The 21,713-nt window shown below is 40.8% G+C and overlaps 1 protein-coding gene across 4 annotated transcripts in view; it reads left to right on the top strand.

The window, feature by feature from the left end:
• The first annotated feature begins 7,479 nt into the window (after nt 1–7,479).
• BAK1 (BCL2 antagonist/killer 1) overlaps nt 7,480–21,713 on the top strand; it is a 40,457-nt gene continuing 26,223 nt past the window's right edge. The window contains exon 1 of one of the 4 annotated variants that reach the window (XM_060773134.2): nt 7,480–7,671. The gene's annotated coding sequence lies outside the window, so the exon portion shown is untranslated. Of the gene's footprint in view, nt 7,688–21,713 lie in introns of all 4 variants that reach the window. The other 3 variants (XM_067467986.1, XM_060773135.2, XM_060773136.2) reach the window with 3 other exon arrangements.

Raw genomic sequence — 21,713 nt, 5'->3', positions numbered from 1 at the left:
AATTGTTTGTGTCAAGCAAGCCAAGGAATTTCTATCAAAGGATGGCAGAAGTGACTTGTTACTCCCAGCTTACACAAAAAGGGTCCCCCCAGATGGGATAAATATCCTGCAATAGGAGGTTGTGATATTTGCTGTTGTAGTTTTCAGTTATGGTTGGGTTGCTGGTGTTATCCAAATGGGATTTCCGTCATCTCAAACTATTTTCAGGTAAATCCAAGGACCATCTACATTTTATTCTCAACCTCAAGTGGATTTCATTTTTATTCCAATGTGTATGGAATTGAGTAGATCAATAGGTACCGTTCCGGTGGGAAGATAATAGTGCTCCATGCAGTCATGCCGGCCACATGACCTCAGAGGTGTCTATGGACAATGCCGGCTCTTTGACTTAGAAATGGAGATGAGCACAAACCCCCAGAATTGGACCCGACTGGGCTTAATGTCAGGGGAAAACCTTTACCTATATTGAATGCATTCCCTTCGCTGCTCCTCCTTTTTTAAAACAAAAAATGAGAGTTCCCATTCTAAAGCGCCTTAGTGAAATATCACTTCTTCCCTTTAACACTATAACTCTTTTAAAAAATACAGAGAGATGAAAACTTCCCCTTCAGACTATAGGGCCAATTCAACAAACCATGCCACAGGGATTCTGTTTGTTTGTTTGTTGTTGTTTCAGAACGGCCCGGGGCCAAGAAGATACTGCAAAGGCAGCAGAAAGAATATGATGAAGATAAATCCAGATGACAGAAAGTGGCAAAATACAGCAAAACCAAAGCAAATAATGAGTTGTTGTGAAAACACATTTCTTTGGACCAGAGGTCTTCAAGCTATTTAAGCAGTGGGCCGGTTCGCAGTCCCTCAGACTGTTGTGGGGACAGACTATAGTTTAGGGAAAAATGAATAAATTCCTGGGTTGCTGTAAGTTTTTCGGGCTATATGGCCATGTTCCAGAAGCATTATCTCCTGACGTTTCGGCTGCATCTATGGCAAGCATTCTCAGAGGTTTCACTTGTTTCTATGGCAGGCATCCTCAGTCCTCACAACCTCTGAGGATACCTGCCATAAATGCAGGTGAAACATCATGAGAGAATGCTTCTGGAACATGGCCATACAACTCAAAAAACTTACAGCAACCCAGTGATTCCAGCCATGAAAGCCTTTGACAACACAATAAATTCCTGTGCACACTACACATATCTTGGGGGGGGGGGGGGGGAACTATAGTTGGAAAAAGCATGAATAAATTCCAATGCACACTACACATATCTTATTTTAGTACAAAAAAATGAAAGAACAAAACAATATTTAAAATGAAGAACAATGTTAACCAACTTAAACTTACCAGTATTTCAACGAGAAGTGTGAGCCTGTATTTGGCTGATAGTCAAGTAAATTAGGTATTGAACTCCAGGCCTGGAAACACCTATGACCATCGCACTACACAATATAAGCAAAAAGTTTATTGTAAAAACATACAAAAAGTATATCAAAATCAGGAATAAGAAAGGGAGATATATAATTCAAAAAGGTTTAGCAACAGATTATAACCAAACAATAATCCAAATGTCTCATAAAGTTCCAAAGGTGACAAAGTCCAGGAACAGCCAAAAATCACAGATACAACATAAGAGCAATCAAGAAAGTATAACTAGTAAACTTTAACAGGAGTACATGAACAGGAACATAGAAAACTTCCAGGATATATTAAATCCAAAATCAAAGCTTGACTTGGACCAGGAATAAGAGAACTCAGGCTTAGCTTCTCACTCTAACGCAGCGTTGCCTGAACCCACCTTAAGATAAACAACTTCTTGTTTAATAGATACTCATGAAATCATTCTATTTCCCATTCATTTTCCTCACAACTTTCTGAACTATGCAATCTATTTCCAGCTCTGATTTGTAAATGAAGACTTTTTGTTGATTTCTGTAGCTACAGGTGGGTTTCCATGGGAACCCTCCTTATCACTCAGCTCTTCACTTGATTCCTTATCTGCTGTTGCTACTTCTGACTCCCCTGAATGCCCTTGAGGCCCTGCACTTTCTGAGCTGGTGTTCTCACAGAGAGAACCATCATTTACCAGAATTGAGAGCCCACCACTTATTGCCACAGGAAAGCTCACAATCCTCTCTAAATTATCAGTTAGCCTCTGGTGGCTGATCTACAACACTAAGATTGTTGTTGTGTGCTCTGAAGTTATTCCAGACTTAGGGTGACCCTAAATCTAAAGTTTAGGGTGGGGGCTGGATAAACTACCTTGGGGGGCCACATCTGGCCCATGGGCAATAGTTTGGGAACCCCTGTTTTAGTTCAATCTATTGACATACAACCTATGACTAAAACTGAACTTATTTCTAGCTGTATAATAGAGTTTTTGCACATCAAGGCTGGCTCAAGTGGCAAATCTTGGGAAGAAACAATAGACTTGTAGCTGTTCTCTCTGAGCTCCTTAATAATTCAATTCTCACATAATATTGTTGTGTGCACCATGCTCTTTCTCACACGAACCAGGCTGGGTCTACACTGCCCTTTATCCCAGGATCTGATTCCAGATTGCTTATCCCAGATTATCTGGCAGTGTAGACTCGTATAGTCCAGTTCAAAGCAGATAATCTGGAATGAGATCCTGGGATATAGGGCAGTGTACATCCATCCCCAGAGTGTTGGCCTCAGTTGTGGCTCTATCCCAATACCAGTGTTGAAGGAAATTTCCACTGCTAGTCAAGTCAACACACAGAGCATATGATGTCTTCTTCTTTTCATCAGATAGCCAAACGTACTGTGCCAGCCCAGCTCTGTGTACAGCTTCACAAGTGCATCATTCGCCACTTGAGAAAACACTCATTCATATTTCTTTCATTCATCAGTGGAGAGTTCTTTTAAAAGGTACCAACAACTCTTCCAAGTTAGAGGAAATGTATGCCTCCCTACTTACCTAGTTCAAGGTATGACATGCAGCTTTATATATTCAGGAATCTCATTGTATTCAGGCTAATAATCCATTCCAGCTGGACCATGACGGTTCAAAGATGCTGGAATGTAATTGTGATTTCACTCCTTTGTTCAACACCAAGTCGTATTTAAAATGAGGTTGCTCCGCAATCAAAAGGACATAGACACGAATAGACAGTTAAGTAAGCAAAGACTCAAAGATGAATCCAGTGATCTGTGAAAATGTCCCTGTTAAGAGCTCCACAAGAACCTTTATTGGTTTTGCTCATAGTTTTTGTAACCATGAAACAACCAGCTCTTCTGTAGTCAGATAAATGTAAATGGACACAGTTCCTGCTGAAGTGTTATTTTTCAGGGACAAGGGTATTATTTTCAGATTTTACCACTGTTACCACATGTCCTGATTACATCCTGAATATATTACTTTCACACTGTGAGGATGATTTGAAAAGTACTGGAAGGAGAAGGCAGGCAAAAGTCGGATTATTTGATTATGCAATTCCTATGGTGCATAATGCCCTGCTGGTTTTGATCTTTGAAGCCCTGAAAGGATTTGAGCAGAATATCTTAAAAAGTTCCCCTGTGCTCAAATGAACCTGCTCATATAATGCAGTCTCACGGTTCACCTACAGCAGTGTCTCTCAACCTGGGGGTCGGAAGCCGAGGGGGGAACATGAGGGGGTGTCAAAAGGGTCACCAAAGACCATAAGAAAACACAGTATTTTCTGTTGGTCATGGGGGTTAGGCCCAATTCTATCCTTGGTTGGGTTCAGAATGCTCTTTGAGTGTAGGTGAACTAACTATAAATCCCAGTAACTACAACTCCCAAATGCCATGATCTATTTTTCCCAAACTCCACATTTGGGCATATTGAGTATTCATGCCAAATTTGGTCCAGATCCACAATTTTGTGCGTCCACAGTGCTCTCTGAATGTAGGTGAACTACAACTCCCAAACTCAAGGTCAATGCCCACCAAATCCTTCCAGTATTTTCTGATGGTCATGGGAGTTCTGTGTGCTGATTTTGATTAAATTCCCTCATTGGTGGAATTCAGAAGGCTCTTTGATTGTAGGTAAACTATAAATCCCAGCAACTACAACTCCCAAATTACAAAATCAATCCCCCCCCCCCAACCACACCAAATTTGAGCATATCTGGTATTTATGCCAAATTTGGTCCAGTGAATGAAAATATATTCTGCATATCAGATATTTACATTATGATTCATAACAGTAGCAAAATTACAGTTATGAAGCAGCAATGAAAATAATTTGGTTGGGGGTCACCACAACATGAGGAACTGTATCAAGGGGTCGCGGCATTAGGAAGGTTGAGAACCACTGATCTACAGTGTAGAATTAATGCAGTTACTGTTATCGCTCAATGCTATGGATCCTGGGATGTGAAGTTTAGTGAAACACCAGTGTTCTTGGCAGGGAGGGCTAAAGACCTTGTAAAACTACAACTCTCAGAATTCCAAAGCACTGAGTCATGGCAGTTAAAGGAGTGTCACACTGTGCTAATTCTCCCATGCAGATGTACCCTCTGCATCACATTCCTGGCGCAAGACATTTGCTTACTGAAGGAAAGAACAAAAATCCACTCATGTACAAACACTGACTGGATCAACCATTGACTCAATCTATAGGTTTGGTAATTTTTCTAAGCTCCGATACAACTGTATAATAATTTGCTACTTTATTATCAAGTTTGATTCCATCTGATACAAAGGGGCTAATGCCACAGTCAGTGCATTATCTTTAATGTGCCATGAGATTGTTTCTCCAAAACACAGTATATTCTAATAGCCCATTCCAGTATGCATGTTATTCATTTATTTTTCAGAGCAAATATACTGTATATCACAAATATGAGGCACATGCCAGAATCCTACAATGATAAGTGATTTACTTCAAAAGTACCTCTGTGGCTTCGTGATGTACATGGAGTTTTAAAAACAAACAGTATTGTTACATTAGTTTCAAGCATGCATGTTTTCAAAGTAAAATTATAACATACCGTATGCACATGTATCTTTCATATTATTCTGTATCCTGCAGATGCTACTAATTAAATACTAAATTTCCCATATTGTAGCACTCTTTTCATCTCCTTTTTTGTGTAAGTTTAACTGCCAAACACAGGCCCCTTCTACACGGCCAGATAAAATCCAGATTATCTGCTTTGAACTGGATTATATGGCAGTGTAGACTCATAATCCAGTTCAAAGAAGATAATGTGGATTACCTGCTTTGATAATCTGGATTATATGGCAGTGTAGAGTCATATAATCCAGTTCAAAGCAGGTAATGTGGATTACTTGTTTTGATAATCTGGATTACATTGCAGTGTAGACTCATGTAATCCAGTTCAAAGCAGATAATGTGGATTACCTGCTTTGATAATCTGCATTATATGACAATATAGACTCATGTAACCAAGTTCAAAGCAGGTAATGTGGATTATCTGCATTGATAATCTATTTTCTATGACAGTGTAGAAGGGACCAGATTCTTCATGCATGTCAGCTGTTACAGACTATCAAAACTAAATTGTGAGGCAGGTATCAACTTTGGTCAAATAAAGGCTGTTTTTATATTTCAGATGGCTAATCCTGAGTGCTATTGCTTCTTCACACTGTTGTCATATCCATTTTCTACAATTATCCTGTTCCAGGTATTGTTCGACTGCAGTTCTCATTAACCCTAATCAGCCTAGCCAATGGGGATGGATAATGGGAGCTACAATCCAATAAAATCTGAAGGGCAACTCACTACCCCCTCCCTTGGTCCTATTGCTTGTGAGGTATCTTATTATCTGCTTTCTACACTGGCACAATGGCTGAAAGCGAGCAGGAGCTAAGGAGCCTTCTAATCAAGGTGAAAGAAGAAAGTACAAAAGTTGGGTCGCAATTAAATATCAAGAAAACCAATATTCTGGCAACCAGACTGATTGATAACTGGCAAATAAAAGGAGAAAACGTGGAGGCCGTGACAGACTTTGTATTTCTAAGTGCAAAGATTACCGCAGATGCAGGCTGCAGCCAGAAAATCAGAAGACGTTTACTTCTTGGGAGGAGAGCAATGAGCAATCTCGATAAAATAGTGAAGAGTAGAGACATCGCACTGGCAACAAAGATCTGCATAGTAAAAGCAATGGTGTTCCCCGTAGTAACCTACAAACGTGAGAGCTGGACCACAGGGAAGGCTGAGAGAAGGAAGATAGATGCTTTTGAACTGTGCTGTTGGGGGAAGATTCTGAGAGTGCCTTGGACTGCCAGAAGATCCAACCAGTCCATACTTCAGGAAATAAAGCCCGACTGCTCATTGGAGGGAAGGATAGTAGAGGCCAAGATGAAGTATATTGGCTGCATCATGAGAAGAAAGGAAAGCTTAGAGAAAACAATGATGCTGGGGAAAATGGAAGGAAAAAGGAAGAGAGGCCAACCAAGGGCAAGATGGATGGATGGAATCCTTGAAGTGACTGGCTTGACCTTGAAGGAGTTGTGGATGGTGAAGGCAGACAGGGAGCTCTGGCGTGGGCTGATCCATGAGGTCACGATGAGTTGGAAGCGAAGGAATGATCAAAAAGCACCCACAAAACAGATTGGGTGCTCCTTGTAGTCCCTCCCAACTCCCTGCTTCTGTGGTTATATGAGGAGATCTCTTAGTCCTAATATGAAATGTTTCATATCATCATTACCATCGTCCTAGACCAGGCCTTGGCAAACTTGGGCCCTCCCTTCAGGTGTTCTGGACTTCAACTCTCACCATTCCTAACAACCTCGGGCCCCTTCCTTTTCCCCCTGCAGCCACTAAGGCTGAACACAACATTCAGCTACATTTCATATATACCGTATGAACATAACTTGAAGGTACAGGCTTAGTAAAGGTAAAGGTTTCCCCTTGACATTAAGTCTAGTTGACTCCAACTCGGGTGTGGTGCTCATCTCAATTTCTAAAGCAAAGAGCACGCATTTTCCTGGAGGATGGACTGGTTGGATCTTCTGGCAGTCCAAGGCACTCTCAGAATTTTCCTCCAACACCACAGTTCAAAAGCATCTATTTTCCTTCGCTCAACCTTCTTTATGATCCAGCTATCACATCCGTAGGTGACTATGGGGAATACTATTGCTTTGACCATGTGGATCTTGGTTGCCAGTGTGATGTCTCTACTCTTCACTATTTTATCAAGATTGGTCATTGCTCTCCTCCCAAGAAGTACACGTCTCCTGATTTCCTGGCTGCAGTCTGTGTCTGCAATAATCTTTGCACCTAGAAATACAAAGTCTTTCACGGCCTCCACGTTTTCTCCATTTACCAGTTATCAATCAGTCTGGTTGCCATAATCTTGGATTTTTTGTGGGTGCAAATATAGCAAAACCAAAACACTTCTGGTCCCAAGGGCTATTCAACTAGTAGGCGTAGGCACACGCTGTGGAAACGGGCAGAGCGGGAGAGTGCAATGCCCGCTGCCGTCGCTAGAGGGCGCTGAACCTTGGGCGTCTATGGTCGCCTGCCTGGCTCCTGGCTCGGTCAAGGCTGTGGCCTCGCCCTCCGCCCTCCCGCTCGCCGACGAAGCAGGAAGGGGGAGGGTGCAGTAGCGGGGAGCGAGGCGCCGGGAAGCGGAGCTCGGCTCATCCCTTTCTTTCCCGACGCGGAGGCGAAGAGGAGAGAGGCTGCCGGGCGGGAAGGGCGCGGCTCGCCCCAGCGGAGGGTGAGCGAGTGAGTGAGTGGGCGTCCATCCGGGTCTCAAGGGCGCGGGGGGGGGGGGGATGAAGTTTGGAGGAGCACGGGGCAGGGAGGGAGGGAGGAGGCCGAGTCTCACCCGCAATGGACCTCCTCCCCCAACAGCCCCGTCCACTTGGCAAAGTGGAGGGAAATTCGAAGCAAGAGGATTCGGATTTGGCCGCCCTTGGCTTCCTCCCTGAGCGATCTGCTTCGGTTGCCATCCGACTTGCTGGGCCCTCCCCAAAACACAAGCCCCAAGACTCCATATCACTGAGCCAAGGCCATCAAAGAGTTGCCAAATGGCATTCCTTCTAAACCAGGCAGGAGCAAACTTTCTAAACGCATGCCAGCACTGCCTACTAAGGGGACTGACTGTAAGAGCGGTGATGGAAGGGAAGGAGGGAGGAAAGAGGGAAGGGAGGATGAAAGGGTGGAAGGAGAAAAAGGGAGGAAGATGAGGAAGGAAAAGAGAGAAGGAAGGACGAAAGAGTGGAAGGGAAAGGAGGGAGGGAAGAAAGAGAAGGATGGAAAGGGGAGGGAGAAAGGGAAAAGAGGGGAGAAGGGAGGGAAGAGGGAAGGACTAAAGGATGGAAGGGAAGGAGGAAAGAAAAAGAAAAGGGAGGAACAGAAGGATGGAAGGAAGGACAAAAAGGTGGAAGGAACTGGAGGGAGGAAAGGCAAAAGCGAAAGAGGGAAGCGAGAAAGGGAGGTAGGAGGAAAGGATGGAAGGAGAAAGGGAGGTGAGGGAGATAAGGAGGAAGTAAAAATAGGAAGGAAGGAGAAAAGAGTGGAAGGGGAGGGAGGAAAGAGAGATGGAAGGAAAGATGAAAGGGGAGGGAGGAAGGGAAAAGAGAGAAGGGAGGAAAGAGGGAAGGACGAAGGGGTAGAAGGGGAGGAGGAAGGGAAAAGAGACTGACGAAAGGGAGGAATAGAAGGAAGGAAGGACAAAAGGTGGAAGAAAATGGAGGGAAATGAGGGAGGAAAGACAAAAGCAAAGGAGGGAAGGTAGAAAGGGAAGGAAAGAGGAAAGGAAGGTAGGAGGAAAGGGTGGAAGGGAAGGAGGAAGGAAAAAGAGAAGGAAGGTAGGGAGAAATAGAAGGATGGAAGGGAAGGAAGGGAGGAAAGGCAAAGGTGAAGGAAGGATGAGAGGAGGGAGAAAGGGAAAGAGGAAAGTGGAAGGGATGGAAGGAGAAAAGGAGGGAAGGGAGGAAGGGAAGAGCAAAGGATAGGATGGTGAGAGAGAGGAGGGCCTGAGAAAAGAGCCCAAGGGGCCACATCCGGCCCCCAGGCCTAGGTTTGCCTATCTAGACTGTAGATGCCGCTTACCATTGGAGAACAGGATCACTTGGTTGTTGTGAGTTTTGTTGTGTGTTTTGTTCTTTCATTTTTTTTTGTACTAAAATAAGATATGTGGAGTGTGCATAGGAATTTATGCTTTTTCCAACTATAGTCCCCCCCCCCCCAAAAAAAAAGAAGATATGTGTAGTGTACACAGGAATTTATTATGCTGTCAAAGGCTTTCATGGCTGGAATCACTGGGTTGCTGTAAGTTTTTCGAGCTGTATGGCTATGTTTCAGAAGCAATCTCTCCTGACGTTTCACCTGCATCTATTTCAGGCATCCTCAGAGGTTGTGAGGTCAACAGGGTCACTACTTGAGTCGCATACTCTCAGCCCAGAAAACTTACAGGAATAGGGTCCCAATAAGACAGAAAAGACTTAAAGGCACACAACAAGGAGGTTCATGCTCCACTCTGCTTTTCTGGAAGTGCCATGGATAAAGAATGTGGCCTTGAAAGCATGTGTTTAATCATACTCTGTATGTAACATGATTTTTGTTCCTGAATTATAAAGGTCACTTCCTAATTGGTTCTATTATAAAAACATGGAAAAATTTATTAAACTGCAAAAACTTAATTTCTGCGGGACATCCCGCAGCACATTTTGCTATAGTTTCAACAAATATCAAATAATAATAATAAACTTTATTTATATCCCACCACCATCTCCCAAAAGGGGCGGCTTGCCAGGCACGACAAGTATAGTATATAACATAGACAGTAGAAGAGTATAAAAACATAAAAGTTATAAAAACCATCACTATTAACACATCAAATCAAATAAAAACAAAAAATGCAGTTTAAAATTCAGACCATCTGTAGTTAAACCTAGCTGCCTTCAAATCACAACTAAAGTGCCAACTTCATTTGGGCCCATATCAGCCTACTCAATATCAAAAGCCTGCTTAAAAATCCATGTTTTTAGACTGCAATGGAAGGAGTCAAGAGTGGGGGCTAACCTAATCTCTTTTGGGAGGGTATTCCAGAGCCAGGGAGCCACTACAGCAGTGATTCCCATCTTTCTTTTTTTAACCAGGGACCACTCTCCAACATTAGTACCAAAAGGGTTATGAATCAGTTTTTGGTCAACTTTAGATTTGGTTTGAGGTGCTGATTCAGCAAATTGCATTGGATAGACCACATCAGCTCTAGTTTTTGATACAGAACATATGCCTGTATCAGGGAAGGAGTGGCAGATGGCGCAAAAGGAGCAAAAATTAAATAAATAAAGGAGGAGGAGGCTCGCACACCAGATTTTCATCCTCTCAGCCCACTAGTGGTCCGCGGCTGACAGGTTAAGAACCACTGCAGTACAGAGAAGGCCCTCTCTTTCATCCCCACCCTTGACTGAAAGGGAAAAGGAAGGGGCCCAAGGAGGATATTAGGAATTGTGGGAGTTGAAGTTCAAAACACCCGGAGGGCCCAAGTTTGCCCATGCCTGGTATATGTGGTGTGTGATCTGCACTGAGCAGTACCTACTACCCTCACTTTGCTTGGATGATCTTCATTCATCATTTTTCTCATCTCCTCTCACTGATCTTATGGGTCTCTTGAATCTGAACTAAAATGTGTGGCAACTATTTAAAAACATTAAGAAGTGGATCACTAAGTCTGTATTTGCGCTTCCAGAAGTCATAGTGTTCTTCAGAATGCACATTGTGCATTGAGAGCTCTGCATCCTGTTCAAACGTGTGTAGTGGCTCGAATGTTGGCCTAAAACTTCAAGAGACCAAATTTCAAATCCCCATTCAATCATGAGGTATCACTAGGTGGTCTTGATCTCTCTCATCTGTAAAATAATGCAATGGCAAACCTCCTGTAAATACATGATAAAAATTGACTATTGGTGGCTTTTTGTTATTTCAGTAGAACTTGATCTCTACACCACACAAAGTATTAGTGTTAATATTGGTTTTTAAGGAATATGTGAATCAGCTTGGCTTCCCTAAATTTAGTACAAATCTATTACTTATTCATTGTGTCAAAAGAGAATTGAGAGTAAAGTTTTCAACATATTTAAAAACGCAAGCAAAGTTCAAAATTTGGCGTTATGCTAAATGTGCTTGGACCAGAAGCTGGCCACTTGCCTCTGGTGTCAATGTGAGAAGGTGTGTATGTGGCAGGGCTTAGGTTGCATTGTAGTAGGTGGTCTATGGTTTGCTCTTCTCCGCACTTGCATGTGGTGGACTCCACTTTGTAGCCCCATTTCTTAAGATTGGCTCTGCCTCTCGTGATGCCAGAGCGCAGTCTGTTCAGCACCTTCCAAGTCACCCAGTTTTCTGTGTGCCCAGGAGGGAGTTTCTTGTCCAGTATCAGCCATTGATTGATGTTCCAGGTTTTAGCCTGCCACTTTTGGACTCTCACTTGCTGATGTGTTCCTGCAAGTATGTTTGTAGATCTTAGGAAGTTGTTTCTTGATTTTATTTGTCGTGTCAGAGCGACCAGTCCATTATATTACATTTCTAACAGAACAAAGCAAACAAACAGAAAAATACAAAACTTGTGAGTTTGGTAGTTGGTTAAATGTCCAGAAGCGACCAGCATGCAAGCAAGTTGTTTCTTGATTTAAGGCATTGGCAAACTGGCAGATATCCAAACAGAGGATGGGCCAGAGATGTCAATGCTTTGGTCCTTTCACTACAGGCTGCTGCTTCCTGACTATTACTAAAGAGATGTAATTCCTGCTGCAGTAGGTATTTCAACAATGATACTAATTTATAGTAAAGTATAAACTGGTCTTAGTTCATTTGTGAATGCTTAGTTAAAATGGATATGGGTAGAAGAATTTGACCACTTAATGATTAAAATGAACATAAATTCCTGATTGGGGGTGTTTCCCACGCCTTAATCTTCCCATATGGAGTTTCCTCTAGGAAGTAAACCATTAATTTGGGATGGAGTGGCAATACAATACCAAACTTTATTACGGTCACTGACCAACACAAAGTGGGGCACAAACTCTCCGGGAAAGGGAAACACAGCTGAGATGGAGTGAAATTCCTCGGATTGTAATTGTCCTTAGGACTTCATTGCATACTTGCTAGTCTAAGGACATTTTCACAGTAAAACAGGGACATTTTATACATTGGTGGCTGGTAGAGAATTTGCCTTCCCTTTAAGTTGTCAGGCATCTTGAAAATTTATATCCATTAATATGCTGATTACAGTTCTGTACTATACATTTACCTTAGCATTAGGACCACTGATCTTAGGGCCCTTCCAGAAAGGCCCTATATCCAAGGATCTGATCTCAGGTTTTTTTTTTTTTGTTTATTCCAGATTATCTGGCAGTGGGGACTCATATAATCAAGTTTAAAGCAGAAAACCTGGGATCAGGGCCTGTTTGAAAGGTTCCCTAGTGGGGGTGTATCATAGGTCCCTTCCACACAGCCCTATATCCCAGAATATCAAGGCAGAACATCCAGGCAGAACATCCCACAATATCTGCTTTGAACTGGGTTATCTGAGTCCACACTCAGATAATGTGGGATTTTCTGGGATATAGGGCTGTGTGGAAGGGCCCCTAGAGAAGACATAAAACCTGCTTAAACACTCAAAAGTCACATGATTCTGATTGATATCAGAAGCTAGGTAAGATCAGCCCTGAATAGGACTTGGATGGGAGACCATCAATGAATGCCCAGCACTGTGGGCTATATTTCAGAGGAAGGAACTGGCAAAACAACCTCTGAGTATTCCTAGCCTAAAAAACTCTATGAAATGTATGATGACAAATGTGTTGGAGACATATGTCCACGGAGATATGTATAAAATTGCATATGTAGTCTTTAATTCTGTGCACACTTACTTGCAAGCAAGTCCTTTGTAGAATATGTCTTGCACTGGACATGTATAAGTTTCTACTGTTAACAGTCATTTTTTGATATCATTGATATGGTAACCAAATTTGGCCCACAGGCCTTGAGTTTGACACATGTGGTTTAGGACCTGAAAATGTGAAAGTCATTTTTTAAAAATTACATTAAATGTGAGTTCCAAGAATTTTAGAGAATCTTCCTTCTTTGCCTTAATGTTTGTAGCGAATCAGTGCTACTGTATATGTTTTACATGATTCGCCAAAAGACTGTGCAGATGGATGGACTGTGAGAGGCTGTCAGTGTAACAGATGTGTGGAGAGTTTCGATTCTTGTGCATGGAGCATGTCCTGGAATTGTTTGTGTCAAGCAAGCAGATAAGTTTTTTATAAAAGGATCATGCACTACGTCTGGCAGAAGTGACTTGTTACTCCCAGGTTACACAAAGAGGTGCAGGTGACTAAGCTTATGTTTGCGTAGGTGATGTTGCTGCTTTGTAAGGATCTGATAGTCAGCAACTTGGATTATTGCTAAGACGTCTCTGCAGATTCTTATTACTACATTGATCTCCCAGAGGAGACCCTCATGGAACTAGAATCATAGAGTTGGAAGAGACCGCATGGACCACCTAGTCCAATCCCCTACCATGCAGGAAAAGTACAATCAAAGTACCCCTGACAGATGGCCACACATCCTCTGTTTAGAAGCCTCCATAGAAGGAGCCTCACTCTAGTATCTGAGGACTAGGATTACATCAAATTACTCAAATTGTTCAGTTGGGCTTAATATTATTAATATGTAAAGGACTCCTATAGACTGAGGGCCTTTCCACACAGCCAGAATATCAAGGCAGAAAATCCCACAATATCTGCTTTGAACTGGGTTATCTGAGTCCACACTACCATATATTCCAGTTCAAAGCAGATAATGTGGCATTTTATTCAGCTGTGTGGAAGGAGCCTAAGGGAACTTCTACATTCCTATATCCCAGAATATCAAGGCAGAAAATCCCACAATATCTGCTTTGAACTGGATTATCTGAGGGTCCTTCCACACTGACATATAACCCAGAATAACAAAGCAGAAAAGTCCACAATATCTGCTTTGAGTTGGGTTATCTGAGTCCACTCTGTCATGTATTCTAGTTCAAAGGAGAAAATATGGGATTTTATTCATCTGTGTGGAAGGGGCCTGAGTCCACGCTCAGATAATGTGGGATTTTCTGCCATGATATTCTGGATATAGGGCTATGTGGAAGGCCCCTAAGAGAGAGAAAATAGTAGCAGAAGCTTTAATATACTATGGAACACATACTGTGGAATTAATAGTTTAGGACCACTTTAACTGTCCTGGCTCGATTCTATGGAATTGTAGTTTTACAAGGTCTTTCACTTTCAAAGACTTCTTTGGCTCCATCTACGCTATCTATTTAATGCAGTTTGAAGCTATCTTTACACTGCAGCGGCCAGACAACAAACTCCCACAGTAGCGCTCTAAAGAAAGCCCTTAATGCACAACAGTGCTTTGTGATTTGTATAATTACCATCTGGACCTCGGACTGGTTCCAGAATTGCCTATGTAATCAGATGCACAGCGAAACCACTTTCTTAATTACTGGTTTGAAACTGCATTAAATTGTTGGTGTAGGTGAGGGCTTTGTCAGAAACTGTTAACTGAGGTTTGCCTGTATAGATTAATGGCAAACTCATTCTCCAAATGCTGGTGGTTATGTATAAGCATTTGCAGATCTGGGAGAATCTCAGGCTTAACAAAGGCGCAGAATCATTTGGAAATTGAGAAGTTTGGAGCAGTGCACCAAAGAACAGGCTAATGAGGACAGAGGATAATTGGTGGCACAGAACACTGATTGACTCTGATTGACAGTTGGGTGGGAAAATGGAAACAGTGTGAGAGAGAGACAGTGGATCTTAGATATTTGTATGCAGTTTGACACCACTTGAACTGCTGTGGCTCAACACTGCAGAATCCTGGGACTTGTAGTTTTGCGAGGTTTTTCCCATTCTCTGCCAAAGAGTGCCGATTTCTCACCAGACTACAACTCCCAGGATTCCATAGCATTGAGCCATGGAAGTTAAAGTGCGTCAAATTCTATAATGCATATGCACCCTTGGATACTAAAATTTAAAGATGCTCTAGTCCCATTATATATAACTAGCCATCCCCTGCCACGTGTTCCTGTGGCCCAGTCTGTGTATATATGCTTTATGTGTGTATAAATTTGTGTATATGTTTATATGTGTTTGTGTTTGCATTTATATATGTGGTTTTGTGCATGTGTTGTAATGTGTTTTTGTTTTTGTTTTTTAGCCTTTTAAGTCCCTTCTGCTGTGTTTTTTAATTTTTTATGAGTGATGGTCACTTGTTGGCCTGATAGGTGTCTTGTGTCCCAATTTGGTATCAGTTCGTCCGGTGGTTTTTGAGTTATGTTAATCCCACAAACAAACATTACATTTTTATTAATACAATTATAGCATAAAAACGAGATCTTATATAAAATTGGCAAAATCAAAATTTGTTTTTTGGAATTGCTATTGATTTTAGTTGTTTTTATTGCAATTTGTGTGTGTTTCAATCTGTATTTTCAGGCTTGTCCCTTGTAAGTTGCCCCAAGTCCCACCGGGGAGCTGGTGGTGGGGTATAAAAATAAAGTTGTTGTTGTTGTTGTTATTGAAAAACATATATTTTTCAGCTGCAGATAGTTGAAGCTGTGGGTGCAGAATCCATGGCTACGAAGGGTCAACTGTATTCTTTTTAAAAATTATATTTATGGCTTCATACATTTCAGCAATTATCAGGCACGCTAAAATAACTAATAACATAGATACCTACTATGACGACACCAACAGATACATTAAAGATCACAACTTCACCTCCCTACACACAATGCACATTAACCTATGACTGTATCTACCCCTCAAGCTGAAAACACTAGCAAAAGGAGCAATCACTTCCTTGTTTGTGCATGGTATATATTTATCTTCTAGCCATTTTTCCTTTGCAGAGGATTCTACTATTCAATTCAACTTCCAATTATATTTCCCTCCTTAAAAAAAATAAAACTTTAAAATGGTTCCCAGTCCTTTATAAATGTATCTGATGACTTTCCTTTAATCATAGTTGACAATGCATCCATTTAAGCGGTTTTAAATATTGTCAGTATCCAGCCATCTATTGTAAGTATCTCTGCTTTTCCCCTCACTTTTGTATGTGTAACATTCTGGCTGCCAAGATAATGTAGTGTAACACTCTATCATATGACATCTTAATGTATTCATCAAGGATACCCAAAAGAAATAGCTATGTCTCAGATTTATCTTCATTTTAAGCATGCCATGTAGTAGCTTTGTATTCTTTTATAAAGGCCATCAAGTTAGAGCTTTGAGCGGATTTAATGTAGGTATTTCTGTGTCACCTACCAACTCCCAAGACCCCCCAAGGCGATGAACAAATTAAAACAATACACTAGTAAAACACAGAACCCAGTTTTAAAACAGTTAAAAGAGCAGTTCAAACACTGGATAATCCGCACTGCACCAGTTGCAAGTCTCATCTCTTTATCTGACGAAAATCTCTGTTTTCATAGTCACAAATATAAATTGGAATCCCATTTCTCTCATAAAGTCACATTCAAATAAAGGTATGCCCACTTTTTATCTCTGTATAATACCGTACATACTCAAATATAAGCTGGGTTTTTTGGATGTTTTTTAAGGCTGAAAACGCCCCCCCCCCCCCCCCCCCGGTTTATACTTGAGTCAAAAGTTATTTATTATTTAACTATTGCTGTATTATTATTATTATTATTATTATTATGTTTATTATTTTACTCTATTATTACATTTACATTATTTTACTCTATTATTATTTTATTACATTTATTATTTTACTTTAGTTATTATTATTATTATTATTATTATTATTATTATTGGAAGAATATGTAAGCACATTATATTGAAGAAGGTTGGAATAATGGTTAAATCAGAGTTGGACAGTCTTATCTTCAATGATTTTTTATGTCAGTATTCAAAAACATTTAACCTACGGATGCCTCAATTATTGTAATTTTATTGGTATCTATTTTTATTTTAAAATTCACCAGTAGCTGCTGCATTTCCCACTCTCGGCTTATACTCAAGTCAATACATTTTCCCAGGTTTTTTGTGGTAAAGTTAGGTGCCTTGGCTTATATTCGGTTTATACTCAAGTATGTACAGCAAGCTTTATTGGGGTGTAGATTAAGAGATCTGTGTTGAATGATTCTAGGAATTTTCTGTTTTGCTGGCCTTCGTTACCATTGGGTTAGTCAGATTTCTAACCTTCCCATCTGCTCCTAATTTCCCTACTGTTTTTATTTATTTGTTTGTTTGTTTGTTTGACTTGTACTCCCAATTTGACTCGGAGCGGTTTACAGCAGTAGATTAAAACAATGCAATTAACTTTAAAATACAATAAAAACAAGAACAGACATAGTCCCAAGTTATTCACCCCTCGAAATCTTGTCAGAAGAGAAAGGTTTTACAGGCTTTCCGAAAAGCAAATATATGGATCCCTTTTTAAAAAGTAAATTCTTTTGGGAGGTTCAGTCCTAGAAGGAAGTGTGTGTGGAGCACAGTCCCTGCATAAATAGATTGCGTATTGCAGGAGCTGGAAACATAGGAGGCAAAGGTCTGTTTTATTGCTGGTGCCTAGTAGGCAGCATGCCCTGATGGCACGCACTTGCTGGTAGAAAAATAAACAGCTTTGTCCTCTCCCTGGCATTATGTTCTAGGTGGCTTGTCTGATTCCTTCCAACTTCTCCCACAGAAACAAAGATAAGTATCTCCTGAGAGCCACCTTATATAAATAATAATAATAATAACTACTTTATTTTTGTACCCCACCTCCATCTTCCCGAAGGGACTCAGAATGGCTTACATGGAGACAAACCTGACCAACATGGTTAAAATATAACACAACGAAATTCATAAAACAACTTAATAAACGATATAAAACAAACCATCGAGCAAACCACCAAACTATTAATCTATTGGTCTGAGTTTTGGACTAAAACACTGGGAGACCAGAGCTTGATTCCTGTCTCAGTCATGGAAACCTTCTGAATGATTGTGAGTACATCACACACTCTCAGCTTCAGAGGAAGGCAAGGGCAAACCCCTCTGAACAAGAATGCTCTGTGGTTGCTTTGCCTTGGGGTTACCATAAGTCAGAAATGACCCGAAGGCACACAGCAACAGTGAATCTGCTACATTCATTTCCAGTTCAATATGCAATGCTCGTTTTGTTCCCCTTTTTCCTAAAATTACATTTTTAAATGTTTAAACATGATGTTACTTCTGCCTTGAATTCATTTATAATAGAAGGTCAAGTATGCTAAATATGCTAAATAAATCAATGCATAGACAAGCCCCTAATGTGCTATGATCCTTGGACAGTAGCCAAACGCTGTCGTTATCTGTATAATGATAGCCTTGTGGTAATGCCTACCTACCACATCCTGCTTTTCTGCTCATAATCCCTGACGCAAGGGAGAATAGCTATTCAACCCATAAGTAGGTACCCAAAGAAAGTGAATTTGTCCCTTTTATTGTTCTTATTGTCCTTGTATGTTTGACCAATGAACCATTTGTGCTGCATACATATAGTCCTAACATTGCGCTTTAACTTTTTTTTTTGTCATGTCAGGAGTAACTTGAGAAACTGCAAGTTGCTTCTGGTGTGAGAGAATTGGCCATCTGCAAGGACATTGCCTAGGGGATGCACAGATGTTTTCATGTTTTATCATCCTTGTGGGAGGCTTCTTTCATTTATTTATTATTTATTTATTTGCTTTATTTCTATACCGCATTTTTCAGCCTCAGGCGGCGACTCAATGCGGTTTAAAGCTAAACTAAAGCTCTCTGGCTGAGAATGCTAAATACCCCCTCCCCAAACATAGACCCAGGATTCCATCAGATAGAATCATGGCACTTAAAGTGAAATGATAATGCTATAAGTATGCATTGTAGCAGAACTTTGGCTGTGCAGGCTGGAAAACAGAGGAAGAAGGTCCTGTCCCATTAATGTCCCTCTAGCAAAACATCTGATCTGGGCCACATTTTGTATAAAGTACATCACCTTCCAGTAAACACGTGAACTGTCCTTTTTCTTCATTCTGCCTTTCTTACCTTTTAAAATTATAATTTCATTTTTTTAATTCACCCTGGCATGTTTTATCTTTTAAGGCACAATTTTTAAAAAATATTTTATTTCATTTTTATGCTAATCCAACAAACAATAAGCAACAATAAATTACAGTATTGCACACACACAAAATCCACCCCAATCTGGTAACAAAGAGCACAACAAAAACATTGAGGCATTGCGTTTCTATATCCTGTGCATAGTTCATTATAGTTTGCCCATCCTTATATATGTCAAATATTGTTGCTTTCCTGATCTCATTCTGATTACAAGTAAACCTTGGCCAGATATTTCAAACAACTATATCACCAAAGGTGAATTATGTGACCTGGAGGTCCTGTTATTTCTAAGTTTGTATTTACACCTAAGAGTGCCTTGGACCACAAGAAGATCAAATCAGTCCATACTCCAGGAGATAAAGCCTGACTGCTCACTGGAGGGAAGGATATTAGAGGCAAAGATTAAGTACTTTGGCCACATCATGAGAAGACAGGAAAGGTTGGAGAAGACAATGATCCTGGGGAAAGTGGAAGGAAAAAGGAATAAGGGCAGACCAAGGGCAAGATGGATGGATGGTATCCTTGAAGTGACTGGCTTGACTTTGAAGGAGCTGGGGGTGGACATGACCAACAGGAAGCTCTGGCATTGGCTGGTCCATGAGGTCATGAAGAGTCGGAAGCGACTGAACAAATAAACAACAACATTTACACCTTAAATATTATCCAAAATGTTAGCTTTTCAGTTGAAGCAGTAGAATCATAGTGTTGGAAGAGACCTCATGGGCCATCCAGTCCAACCCTTTGCCAAAAAGCAGGAAAATCACACTCAAAGCATCCCCGACAGATGGCCATCCAGCCTCTGTTTAAAAGCCTCCAAAAAAGGCGTCTCCACCACACTCTGAGGCAGAGAGTTCCACTGCTCAACAGCTCTCATAGTTAGGGACTTCTGCAGATCTTACATAGCTAAACTGTTCTATGCCACTGACTCTCAATGGGAAAGTTGTCAATGAATAAATCACCACTTTGCCTTGTTGTGTCAGTTGGAGCAAGATATTACACAGAAATTCATCAACCCTTGCAGAGCTCAAAAGTCCACGTCTCTTGCAGTTCTTATGTTTGCTAATGTGTCATTACACCAGGAAGATAATTTGGCATGCCATAATTTAGTCCCATCATGTCCATATTTGTTATATTATTTTAATTTGTAAATTGTTTTCCTGGTACTTTACTTAGATCTCCCTGTGTTTTAAAACCAAGACTTTAGGTTATGTATTCTCTTTTGTCTCCTGATTTGCAATCAAGTAGTACTTATTGACAGAAAATGATCTAACTTATCAGAGTGCACTTGGTCTTGCCCCTTCCGTGACCTACAGTATTTTCCTATAACTGCCTTTATAACCATTTGGTTTCGTAAAATGTTTGTGTGGTGAAAGTCAGAGAAAACTTCCAGGAAGTAGATACTCAGCTTTTGTTTCTTTTTATTTTCCCCCACTGACAGTGACTGTGTCTTAAAAACTTCTTGAAAATCACATTCAACAAATGAGGCATTTTATGGCATGCAGTGATGTTTTACCCTCTGTATCCTCATATTCAATCATCCATGACTTGACAATACCTCCCTCTCAAAAACAAAAGGTTTTAAAAACCCATTTTCTATAAGGGACACTATTTTTCGATGCCATCATATATAATTATATCTGCAGATTTTGGTTTCCAGGTATGTGTGTGTTGGAACCAAGCCCAAACAGATACCAAGGGCCTGCTGTAAGAAAATCAAATTTCTTTAATTTCTTCTACTTGTTGTGCTTTACTCTAACTGTCAGAAATTGATTCTTCACATTGGTATTACTGTTCGAAAACTGGACTTGGTTCTACCTTGGTTTTTTTAATACTCGTTTTTCCCCTTCGTGAAGTGCCTTTTCTTAGCCCTGCCATTTGTTGCCTAATTGGTTGGAGGGTGGTGTAGCTCAATTCCTCCAGCAATACCAGGCAATTTGTAAGCTAATTAATATGTCTATTAAACAATTGCTCCTCTCTGAGGAATCGACATACACTGCAGCTCATTTATTATCTGCCAGCCAAAGGAAAACTTGGCAGAGAGTGTGTAACAGTCCCTTGAACCGTGCTAACACAGCATGTCAGTGTAACTCTTGTAAAATTGTTACAATTTTGCTTAGAATATCTACTTACTTACTTACTTACTTACTGCAATTCTATGCCGCCTTTCTCAGCCTGAAGGCAACTCAAGGTGGCTTACACTGGCATGATTCAATGCCACAATGAACATAAACAAAATTTAAAACATTTAACACACATTATAAGCACACTGTAAAAAGCACTAAAAGCATAAAACACCAGTAACTTCCTATTAACTCATTTTCCAAAGACATTGTCAAGCCATGCTATGTTCATTATTTCCTGGGTTCCATATTCATCCATTACACTGCGTTTTCAAAGGCTTGTTCAAAAAGCCAGGTTTTATTTATTTTTTCAGAATGTCAGTAGAGAGGGGGCCGATCTAATACCCCTAGGGAAAGAGTTCTATAACAAAAGGAGCCACCACTGAGAAGGCCCAGTCTCTTGTCTCTGACAAGCGCACCTGTGACGAAGGCGGAATTGATAGCAGAGCATCTCCAGGAGATCTTAAATTCCTAGCTAGTTCATAGGGAGAGAT

The sequence above is a fragment of the Anolis sagrei genome, chromosome 4, assembly GCF_037176765.1.
Source record: "Anolis sagrei isolate rAnoSag1 chromosome 4, rAnoSag1.mat, whole genome shotgun sequence".
In the NCBI taxonomy this organism is placed as follows: domain Eukaryota; kingdom Metazoa; phylum Chordata; class Lepidosauria; order Squamata; family Dactyloidae; genus Anolis; species Anolis sagrei.
The sequence above is the reverse complement of the archived record's forward strand: the minus strand, read 5'-3'. Positions and strand labels throughout refer to the sequence as shown.